We start from the raw sequence: 12,429 nt of genomic DNA on the forward strand, positions 1-12,429 counted from the left end.
TGAAGAAATATCCAAGTGCGCAATGTTAAAACCGAGCACTGTTGAAAGTTCTTCTCGACGTCAAATTAATCAATAAAATTGCAAAGGAAAACTTCTTCAGTCTAAAAGGTAATTTTCACTCTCAAAACCCAAATTCTTAGGTCTAATTTTCAAAAATTTAACAGTGGGCTGCTCGCAACAAAAACGTTTCGAAATTTCGAAACGATGTTGAAATTAAAATTTTTTTTATTTTTATTCGAAATAATTCCTGCAAGGAATTTTGTTTGACTGAAACAATTCGTTTGAAAACACAAAAACAAGAAAATATTTTAAAATTTTTGCTGTGCTCTACCAATTGGATTTGTTCAGGTATCCCTGGATTTGTTTCAGCATCGGTCAGCAAATTTTAAGTTGGAATTGTTCCTATTTTTTAAGATGCAATAGCATAATACAAACATTGTAATCAATGACACACTGCTCGATTAGTGTTATAAAAGAAAAACGATTTAATCAAAAATAAAGAGCCCAAAATAAAGATTTTATAGGTTCATCTTTCGTAAACGTTTCGAAAACTAAAATGATTTCATCTTTTGTGCCATTGAATGAAAGCAGTCCTTAATGCCGCTAAGTTTTAAGAACAAGATTACTCCTTCAATACGCCGTTCATAGAAATAAATATTCAAGCCCCACAATAATTCGTAGAATGTGAACATTGTACGAATGTCGTCTTTTTTTTTACCTTGTTCCAACTAAATATGAGCTGCTGCACAATGCATACAACAACTAAACCGTTTTTATGAATACACAGGCTTCAATTGCTCATGTTCGTAATATGCTCACGTTCAGTGTTTTTTTTAAGGTGTTTTGGGGGACCGAAACGGTCCCCCAAATTTCTCCAGCGGTTTCCCAAAGTTTGGGCTTGCAACTACAGTAGAAAAGTAATGGTTGTTTCTCGCTATGTCTTGTCGATAATACGAATATAGCCTACGATCAATAGTTCACGTCCGGAAAAAAGAATAAGTGGAGGTACAGCTAACAGCTGAATCAAAGAGTTATTCATAAAAGAAGTGCACCTTCGATACTCGTCAATGTTTGTTTCTGATTTATGGCGCATACTGATCAGTTTTTACGTGTGAAAACATAAAAAGCAGAGGCCAACAAGCACACTTTGTTTGATTGTTTTGTTGCATGAGATAGAACCTGAAAAATTTGTTCTGTGATTGTGCACTGCCAGTAGCCTAATAAATAATTCGTTTAAGCAAATATGGCTATTTTTTGGTATTTAAATGAAACAATTGCGATCTCTTAAAACTACTTAGCGGTCACCCAAACCAAACCTTAAAAAAAAACCCTGCTCTCGTTTACCCAGAAAAAAAGGCATTTTTACATCACTTCAACGTCACTAGACGTTGAGGTTTAAAAGAGAAACTTTTGTTGTCTATGTGCCACATAGGTTTGTTTGGATGGCTGTTGGTTGCGTACCGTTGTTGTAGTTCATGCTAAATATTTTTGTCAATGCTTTTTTTTTACTATGCTTTGCGTTTTTTGCAAGCTGTTTGCATTTGCTGGGTGTTAGTTTTGCGAATGTATGAGCTTATACTACAGACAAACTGATTTCTTGTAACTGTAGCTCATCGCAAATTCGTCACTTTCGAACAAACAAATAAAGAGTTCCATTCTGAAACGTTATAATTGCATCGCTTGCAGGGCCGTGTTAACCGCTTCTCGTACCCCCTACCGTGGGAGCTCACGGCTGATTAGGGGCCCATTCATTTTAATCTGCTTAATGTTTTTTGACTGTTTAAAAAATAAAATATCAGCTACTGATGCTCGATATTCAATAGCTTAGATCATGAAAGGCCGTATTTACTGTTTTCCAAACTCTCGACTGAAGGCCTACCTCTGCCTAGGGGCCTACTCATATTTTGTCTGCGTAATTACTACGTTTTTCGGCTTGTAATTTCACATGTACCGGTAACATTTAATAAGCTGTGTATTTTTTCCCATTTTTGTAAAAAAATTTTCGCTCACTCAACCACACTTTATTCACCTCGGCATGCATAAATAGGAATTGAGAGAATGAAAAGTTTTTCATGTCCCAAAAAACTAAGAAAATGATGCACTATTCCAAAGCAAACACTGCTCATTTAAATAGCTTAGTTAATTAACAATTAAACTGATAAATTTCAATGTTAATCGAAATAAGTTATGACGTGAAAATGCTATGGGTGAAAGTAAGGACTCCTAAAATAAACGTCGAAGTTCTAGCCTGCTGAAAGGATATACCACACTAGGCTATACAAACTTTCAAGAAATAGTTTGTTGAAATTCTACTGTAGCCTTAAATGTTTTTTGTTTTGTTGAAATGGTAGGCTAACTTAAATTTTCAACCAAAACTTCTATCCCAATCCACTTTTAATTTGATGAATTTGGTCTTCATTTAAAGTGTGCATCTTGACAAAAAAAAACTCGCATTACTTCTAAAAAGTAACCAAAACAAGATTATATTTCTAAAAATCGTCTGGGGGCAATCCCTTTACAATTTTAATTTTTCAGACATTAAGTTTTGCATTGTTCATTTATGTTATAAATTTTACTTTGTTAAAACTCTGGTCCTTCCTCAAATTTTTTTTAAATGCGCCTATGAACTATTTTTTCTAGAAAATCTTAGAGTTGTTTTGGCTGTTCAAGGCTAAAATGATAAAAGTAATTTTTTTCTCACATTGAAAAAAATTTTGCGGCCCTTAATCCTTTCTGGTCCTATTTTAAGAACGATCACTAAACATAGAGGCCCACTAGTAGATTTCGGGGTTGGAGGCCCTAGATGGTGCTCACACGGCCCTCATCGCGTGGTCAAACCTACATATTAGAAATTATAAAACTTGTTTTAAAATTCACAAACAGTGATCTATCGTTTTTTTTTTATGATTTAATTAGCCAATGCTTTACATTGTAAATGTACATGCGAGCTCAAATCATTGATGCTAAAACCGTAATTGCTTGAAAACCTATTTCATATTGCTAGTTAATGTTATATGTATTGATTGGTTGAAACGCTGTATCAACAAGGGTGTAAGAGTGTAACTGTAAGATATTCGCAATATTTATAGAAGTTATTATCACCGTTGACCTACGTTTTCTGGAGTGGAGTGAAAGTAAATCACTGCAACAAGTATTGTGATGAAATCTTAACGTAACTTCCAGGAGAAAATATTGTAGGCTACTTCACTGGAAAGACCGACCAAACGGTGTGATAGTTTGTTTGTGGACATTGAATTGCTTTCACAGTTGTTTACAAATTTCTCATCTAAAAAAACGTAACGGCGATTTAATTTAGGGAACAATCTTGCAGCTCTGATCGTAAATATAATTAGCCTACAAGCCTACATTCTGTAACTTTTATAAGCCTAGTTTTGTTTTTGACGTAGAATAAAAGGCGGACAAGGTGGCTACCATGGTTCTGTTTAACGTACAGTAATTCCAATCATGCAACATATTTTTAACCTTACGAAAAGTTTCTGCGTAACCTACGCAACTGATTCAAAAAAAGTGTCTTTTCCAAGCTTTATGACATGTACATTAAGTCACTCAGTGCCGGTCTTAGGGTTCTTCGGGCCCTGTGCGGAATATGCTTTTGCGGGCCCCAATGACAATAATCCAATTCAGTGGCGTAGCTAGGTACTTTGAAAGGGAAGGGGCGGCGGTGGCGGCGTGATTGCCAAAAACGACAACCAGCGGCGGGGGTTCTGGGGGGCCTCCCCCAGAAAATTTTGAAAAATTACTTTGAATTTGGGACATTCTGAGAGCATGTTCAACAAAAATTTAGGTATGAATATTACAGTGAAATGGTGCTGTCCGGTGGCATAGCAAAAGGATAAGATCATGCTTTCTTTGGCATTTTTCGGAAATAAAGCTATGTCTCTACAGTATGTTGAGTCTGGATGCAACCTATTTCGTCCCCTGAAATCGTGTAACAAAATTAAATTTCGACTTATTTCGTCCCCTGAAAAGATCGAGTAGTTTTGAAATGTTTGCGGCAACTCCGATCAGCGATTTCGGCTATGTCGTTTTTTTTTCTCGATCTTTTCAGGGTACGAAATATTCAGGCGACAAAATAGATGAATTCGTTGAGTCTCTATGTTTTCTTGTTGCGAATTCCTTTGCTAAATTCACTTGTTCAATTTTTCCTTTGAAAATGACAAAATTACTGCATTTTCTGAGTAAATTGCGGGCCCCCTAATTTGCGGGCCCTGTGCGATCGCACGGTTTGCACATCCCAAAGACCGGCACTGAGTCACTGATGACTTGAAAGCTCAGTAACCTACTTCAGCTTTGTGACTATACACTGCTGACTAATTTTAATTAATCTTTTAAAACTCGTTTTCCGAATTCCGAAAAATCGAGAAACTGTGGCCGAGGCGGTCTGTTATGAGCTTTTTTCGTGTTCTAAGTTACATACATGTTGTATTAATATTACAAAATTGTAAATAAGCGAGCTTTGAACAGCGAAAATGGTCAGGGTTTATTACAAACGCGTTTTTTGATAATGGATAAAATTTCTAATGTTACAGACCAAAAATTGCCCAAAGATAAATTTTCATGTCGAGTTAAATATTTGGGCTCTGGAGTGCTCTTGGGCTCTGTGGCCTCCCCCCATTCAAATGAGTCAAGCTCGCCCCTGATCGTAAGATAGGACATCAGTATCCTAGATACTGTTTTGTAGGTTCAAGCTGAAAAAAAGCTTGATCAAACGTTTTACTTCTTTGTTTTGCATATTTAACACCTTTAAGCAAAAAATTGTTGTTTCAAAAATTGAAATAAAAACTGTATGTCACTTTAGTTTTCCAATCAACTTCAATTTTAAAGACGTCACACAGTGCAGCTACGTTTGTGGTGTCGAGTTGTAGACATGTGAAGAACTAAATCATTGTTGCTTTAATATGTTGTTTTTCTGATAGTTTTGTAAAAAAAAATTTCAAATTTCTAAAATCTAAAAATTTACTTTAGGCAGTGCAATTAACTTTCAAAAAATATGCGAGTATAAAGCGCAAAGGGTTCGTCTTTTGCAAACATTGAACAGCGTCATTGTGAGCCAAAGTTAGTTTCTTCGCAACAGGAAAGAAACAAGAAGTCGCAGGAAAAAATAATTAGCAGCAATAGAAAATAAACCGAAATGTTACAACATTTTCAAAATGAGTTAACTTGATATGCAATTTAAATATTATGAATAAGCCTGTATATAATCATTCATAAATTGCTACGTTATTGCTTTAAAACAAAGTCATATGACATACAAAAGTATCATAAACAAATCAAAAAATAGTGTATAGCCTAAGTGAACCAGCAAAAATGAGAAAATCTGGTTTTGAAATACTTCAAATATTTTGAATATGAATCTTTTTTATTGAAGAAAAACAATTTTATGCTTGGCAGCAATGCAACGCAGAAAGCCAAATTCTTGTTTAGATGTGTTCTGTTTGTCGCAATTGTCCTCCTTTTTTACTACCATCATCGGCGCCAGAGAGTTTACAATCAGTCTGCGGACTGTCTGAACTCTGCAGTAAATCGGAATAAGGGAGTTAAAAGTGATTTAAGACAAGTTACTGCCAAGTTTTTCTGTGTTGAAACAGGTCAATAGGCTATATTCCATGTTTGCGGTAACACGATGTCAAAAGTGGAAAGATACGTTACTTTTACTGCCAAATAAGACGTAAAAGTTTGCAAGCTTTGCAAGAATAGCCTTTTAAGCAACCCATACTTTGGATGGTGAAGTAGGCAGGGGTGGATTTACCTATGGCGCCGGGGCGCCGCGGAGCCCTCTAAAATTCCAATTTATTTTTTTATGTTTTAAAATTTTTTCTACCATTTCTTGCTCAGCTGAAAGATCGTTTTCCGCCCTGAAATTGCTAAAAACAAAAATACGTAGTTGCATGCGTGAAAAAGGATGTCTGGTTTATTGATCACATGCTGCAACAAAGATGTATCGGTTACGTCAGACGAAATCTTAGACGAGTTCGCAAAAGGTGACAGAAAACTGTTGTTATGAACAAAACTGTGTTTTATTATTTAACGTTGATCGATCGGCTAATCCCATTTTGTTTTCGAGAAACTTGTGTATACATAAAAGAAACTTTTTTTAACTCAAGTTTAAATAATATAATGCATAGTAGCAATCCAGATTTTATGGCAGTTTAGGCAGAGAGTTAGGATGGAATACCATACAATACATCGACCTTTTGGGCAGTAAAGCTGGATCTGGTCTTGAACACATCTCTGCTAAATTTATTACGAACATGTTTGTGATAGAATTACTTGTTTGAGGAAATCTAATGTCATTTTTAAACGTTGTTACAACTTACAATTACGTATTGAGACGTTTTTGCAACATTATCAGCATGAGTAGTTTAATCGTATTGTTCTTTTGCTCAATTGCATCATTGTCAGTTCACAATATTTTGTTTTGCTGATAGGGCATAGGCCCGATTTCGTTTATTCTACAAAATAGAAATAGTAGACTCTTATTGCTGCAAGCACTTTGTTCATATTTGAATTATTTTTTTATTCGCAATATCTTAACGGAGTACCACTCACTTGTACTAAGTACACCTAGGCCTCACCGTTTGAATGTTTTTTTATAATGCATTTTTTTGGGCTATGCACCAGTGAGCTTCAGGCACTCTAGGTTGGTGATTTATTGAAATGGATTTTTGTAGTTACCCCTTTTCATTTACTTGGAGCAATCACTGCTATAGGCCTATAGCCTAAAGTTTTAGTGGAAAATACCTAAATTATCATTTTACGTTCGTTATTGCTTTTAATTGCCACGAGCGGCATTATGGCATTGCCTCAACTTTACAACTGATTGTCACTTGTGGTGTTGATTTGTGATGTGGGAATGACTGGTAGCCTATCTGACTTAGATAGGCAATTTTATTGATGAAAACGCAAAAAAATTTCCCAAGCCATTTGCGGCGAGGTTGTTCCATACTTCTTTGGCGCCCCCTAAAATTTTGCCCTAAATCCGCCACTGGAAGTAGGCTACCAAATTCAATATCATAATAGAAAAAAAGTAGACACTAGCTACGTCAACGAAATTCAAAAATAAAACAGTAGGCGATATAAGTTTAAGAACTACAAAGATACGAGAAGGCTTTTAAGTTTATTCGCTCACTCTCGATGATTCGTCTGCAGACTTGTTCCTTCTATTGGTTGCCTGGTTTGGTTAGTTGTCAATCATCAAATCAAGCGAAATTTCCTGAAGCTGAGGTGTTGTCGGCGATGAATAGCGGGTATAAGACTAAAGATTCCAGGTTGAGTCAACGTCTTCAATAACCAATGAGTTTAGTCCCCCGGCGGAATTATAACCTATCCCGGGGAGGGAGGGGAGAATAATTTTTTGTTATTATTATGGTTGAAATTATCCATCGAACAGACTCCTTTTTTTCTTTCATACAACTTTAAATATATTTTAATAGCAACATTTGTTGGAGCTGACTCAGCTGAAACTAACGTTGAGCCAAATGACGTCAGTTGAAAGAATTTGAACCCTTGAATTGCTGTTTTATAGTTTTTAGTCTTTATTATATCTTCCATCAATTACCGTATATGCCTGCAAATATACAAATATCCAATTGATCAGTGACGATCGGTGAGGGAAAACAAGGAAAGCAGTGCTTACCTGAGCGAAAACTATGCAAAATATAATGACTGAATTCTCGGTTTAACTTCTTATTATTTTTATAACGTCTATTTTAACTTGAAAATTACTGTGTTCGTGACTAGAATTACTCGATCGTAACGCTTGTGAGTAGTCTAAGTCCTCACCAAACTGCATGTCTTACCTATAAATGCCAATTAACGCAAACGCTCCTGTCAGAAACAACCACTAATTCTCCAGGGAAATCAACCATCAAAGTTGCCCCCACGTTCAAAAACGTCCAAAAACGCCTTCGTTTTATCCAATCCTCAATCGTTTTGCAAAACGTCACCAGCTGCTTAGCCAATCAGATGTGTCATGGTTAGAGTTGCTTTCCCAGTGACGTCAATGCGTACAATAGCTAGACTAATTCGTCATACGCACAGAATGGTATCTCGTCACGGTACACAGCATCATAAAGGCGAAAAGATTGTTGCTGTTTTTTGATGTCTCCTCGCCATGTACTTTAGCCTACTAGCTTTCATAGTCATGCCTTTGCCCTTTTTACAGCGTTGATATAACGTTACTTCGCCAATGAACGTTCAGGTTACGACAAATGGCTCCTCGTGCCCCATCCTGTGAGTACCATCTGCTTTCAACCAGATGAGAAACGAAATTTGTCAACAAAGACCCTCCACCCGGACGGCACAGCTGCAAGGGGCAATTGATAGCAAGTTCAGACGCCCCACCATTCTGCAGCTCAACATAGAAGGCTACACAACAAGCAAGACCAAAGTTGTGGAGCAGCTTGCCCATACCAACCGGGCACTCGTCATCCTCCTCCAGGAGACCCACTGCACTTCTGCAGATAGGCTAGCCATTCCCAACTACACGCTAGCCGGGTCTACCTTAAGCAGGAAGCACGGCATTGCCACGCTTGTGCATGAGAGCCTGAAGTGGACGTTTGTCGACCAATCTCCAACTGATGCCGAGATTGAGTGGGTGTGCATATGTATCTCAGACTACAACATCGTCAACATCTACAAGCCCCCACCCTCGCGAATGTTGCCATCATCCCTTCCAACGTTCCCCTCCCCCAGTCTCTACGCTGGCGACTTCAACTGCCAGCACATCGACTGGGGCTACAACAACACAAGCAGCGACGGAGAATTGCTGGCTGACTGGGCCTCTACAAACCATCTTGCCCTCCTATTCAATCCAAAGGCACCAGCCAGTTTTCACTCCGGCCGCTGGGGAACAGGGACAAACCCTGACTTGGCCTTTGCGAGTGTCGACAGCTCTCTTCCAGACAGACGTGTGCTTGAGAAGTTCCCGCGGTCCCAACACCGGCCGTCCCTCATCACCGCCCCAAAACTTGTGGCTCCTGTCCCGAGTTCACCGGTGAAGCGATGGAACTTCAAAAAAGCCGATTGGAATCAATACAGCCTCCTGACCAATGAGTCTGCTGCAACGTTACCACCGACTGAAACATGCAACGCAGACGAGGCATACCAGGACTTCTGCAATGCCATAATAACTGCGGCAAAGGCCACAATACCACGTGGCCATCGAACCAGCTATAAACCATGCTGGGACTCTGAGTGTGAAACTCTCTACCGCTCATACCTAGCCGCCACAAGTGGTGCTGCTTCAAACACCGCCGCCACCAGACTACTTGAGCGGCTGGACACAAAGAAGCTTGAGCGGTGGAACGAAGCTGTCCAAACCATCGACTTCTCACACTCAAGCCGCAAAGCATGGAGCATCATCAACAACCTCACTGGGCGCTCAGCAAACTCCCCTCGTCAGTGCCCCGTTTCTGCTAATGCCATCGCTTCCCAGCTAGTGCAGAACGGGGTGTACAAGACAAAGGACCGCAAGGCATCCCGCCTTGTTGCCAAGGAAGTGTCTGCCCTATGGCGAGTGGAAACACCACCAGAAGAAACAATCTCTGGAGACTTCACTCCAGAGGAATTCGCCACCGCCCTCCGCCTAGTGAAACCACACAAGTCTCCAGGGCCCGATAAGATCTGCCCTGAGCTTGTGCTCCATGCTGGTCATGCCCTAAAGTCCTGGTTACGTAGATTCCTCTCTTCCTGCCTGCACCACCTCACAATCCCAAAAATCTGGAGAAGAGCTTTAGTAGTTGCGATCCCTAAGCCTCACAAGCCACCAGAGGACCCAAGGAGTTATCGTCCGATATCCCTCCTCTGTGTTCCTTTCAAGATCCTCGAAAGACTGATCTATGCCCGCGTCAACCCAATCGTCGACCCGCTCCTTCCAAAAGAGCAGGCTGGGTTTCGGCGCGGAAAATCCACTGTAGATCAGGTCACACTGTTGACCCAAGACATCGAGGACTGCTTTGAGGCAAAAAAGAAGGCCGGCGCTGTCTTTCTGGATCTCACAGCTGCCTGCGATGCCGTATGGCATCGCGGCCTTACTTACAAGCTGCTTCGCCTGCTTCCTGACCGACATATGGTCCATATGATTATGGAACTTGTCAGGAATCGAAGCTTCACCCTCACCACCGGCAACCCACGGCGAAGCAGACTGAGACGCCTGAAAAACGGCGTCCCACAGGGATCGGTCCTGGCTCCACTTCTTTTCAACGTCTACACCCACGACCTGCCAACCACGGTCTCCGCGGGATGCGCTTATGCGGACGATCTGGCGGTTCTCCACTTCGCAGAGTCGTGGGAGGATCTAGAAGACACCTTGAGCCAGGACATGCAAACCATCTCAGCTTATCTCCAGAACTGGCGACTGAGACTCAGCGAAACCAAAACTGTGGCGGCAGCTTTCCGCCTACACAATCGGGAAGCTGATCGTGAGCTACATGTCCACAGCAGCGGAGGACCTCTGTCCTTCTGCCCCGGGCCAGGGTGCCTTGGGGTGACACTAGACAGATCGCTCACATACCGCCACCATTTGGTGTCACTGCGCAAGAGGCTGACATCCCGCGCTGCATTGCTGGGGCGCCTGGCGGGCTCTGGCTGGGGGGCTGACACTTTGCGAGTGGCGGCCTTGGCCCTTGTCTGCTCTTCAGCGGAGTGCTGTGCGCCTGTCTGGTGCCGCGGTGCTCGCTGCCGCAGCGTCGGCACTGCCGTGGACAGCGCCCTGCGCACAGTGACCGGATGCCTGCGTCCCACACCATTGGACAATCTCCCCATTCTCGCTGGCATCCAACCTGCTGAGCTTCGTCGCGAAGAAGCCACTCTATCCCTCGGTCGACGGGCACTGGAGCCTAATCATCTTCTCCACCACAAGATCTCTGCCTTCCCAAACGGGCACCCCCGCCGACTGAAATCAAGACACCCATTCGTGCCAGCCGCTCGGCTTCTGATCAACGAAGCTGATGAACAGGACATCTCTGCGGCTACTTGGGCGGACCATAAATGGAATTCTGGGTGGAGGTCGGGCACCGCCGGACTCCGTTCATTCATCCCCGACGCCGACGCACGCCCAATCGGCCTGGCACTGCAGGGGCAGGCGTGGGTGCGCCTCGGCCGTCTCCGTGCGGGCGTCGGCCTTTTCCGCTCAACCATGCACCAATGGGGAATGGCTTCTTCCTCCTCCTGTGAATGTGGTGCCGAGGAACAGACCGCAGACCACATCATCAATGACTGTACCATCTTCAAGCCACCTAACGGAGTGGAAGGTCTGCGCGTCATGGATGATGAAACTAAAGACTGGCTGCTCTCTAGCAGCCTTCCAGTGTAATCCGGGAACATCGTGAATCTGGGGTGGTAAAAGGATAGACCCTCGGCCCCAGAAGCTCAGACGACGACGACGAGGTGCGGATGCAATATTTAGTTCGTTAAGCTTCTATACGCAGGAGGCAAACTTATCCAGCTTTTTGTACAAATTGCTTGCGGTTGTAATGTTTAGGCCTAAGTGTTAGTTTTTGTAGTGTAGGCCTAACTGAATATCTGAGAATGAACATTCATGACGAATTAAATATTTAGACAACTATTATTCCATGTCTAACACTGGATTTTGGTCCTGCAACGTTAAAATTAAGATTGTTCATGACTTCTAAACATTAAATGGATGTATGATCACGACATAGGCGAAGCACAATTTGACAGGTTTTTATTTTTGATTTGTCTTGGAAATACTCTCAGAGCGCACCAAATTGGAAGTGTTTTTCAAAAATTTCTGGGGAAGCCCCCCAGACCCCCCGCTGGAAGTGTTGCCTTCGGCATCACGCCTTCGGGCTGCGCCCGACGGTTACGCCCTTCGTGCCTACTACCTTGCTGCAGCATATTTCCAAGTTGCTTTCCCAACGGTTTAAGCCACCGAACGTCACTGCAATTGATCATGGACACTGCATACAAGGTTTTAAACCAGGGTTATAGGTGAATTGTTCGTAAACAGTTCGTAAACAGGTGATAGGTCGATTGTTTGTGAACAATTTTTCAGTTGTTACTCAGGGGCGCCGGAAGCGGGGGCAGGAGAGGCATCATGGAGGGACAGGGGGGCTGCCCTTTTAAAGTCATGTAAGCTACTAAAATTTCCGTATAAGGACACTTTACGGTGTATTTCCAGTTTAAGTTGGAATCATATTTTGTCCTTATCAGCATTCGCCAGTTCCCAGCCAGCAAATCCATCTTTTTACGTTGATTTAACGTATGCAGAGGTTGAACCATAAAGGATTGATTTGCTGACTGGGTTTGAATTAAATCAACATGGGATGCGCATGCGCAAATACTGCACAAGTGAAGTTATCAACGACGTCATCATTCGTCTATAGCAGGGGTCACCAACCTTTTTTGCATGCGGGCCACTTTGGCACTAAGGAGAGCTGTGGCGGG

The sequence above is a fragment of the Aplidium turbinatum genome, chromosome 1, assembly GCF_918807975.1.
Source record: "Aplidium turbinatum chromosome 1, kaAplTurb1.1, whole genome shotgun sequence".
NCBI classification, from domain to species: domain Eukaryota; kingdom Metazoa; phylum Chordata; class Ascidiacea; order Aplousobranchia; family Polyclinidae; genus Aplidium; species Aplidium turbinatum.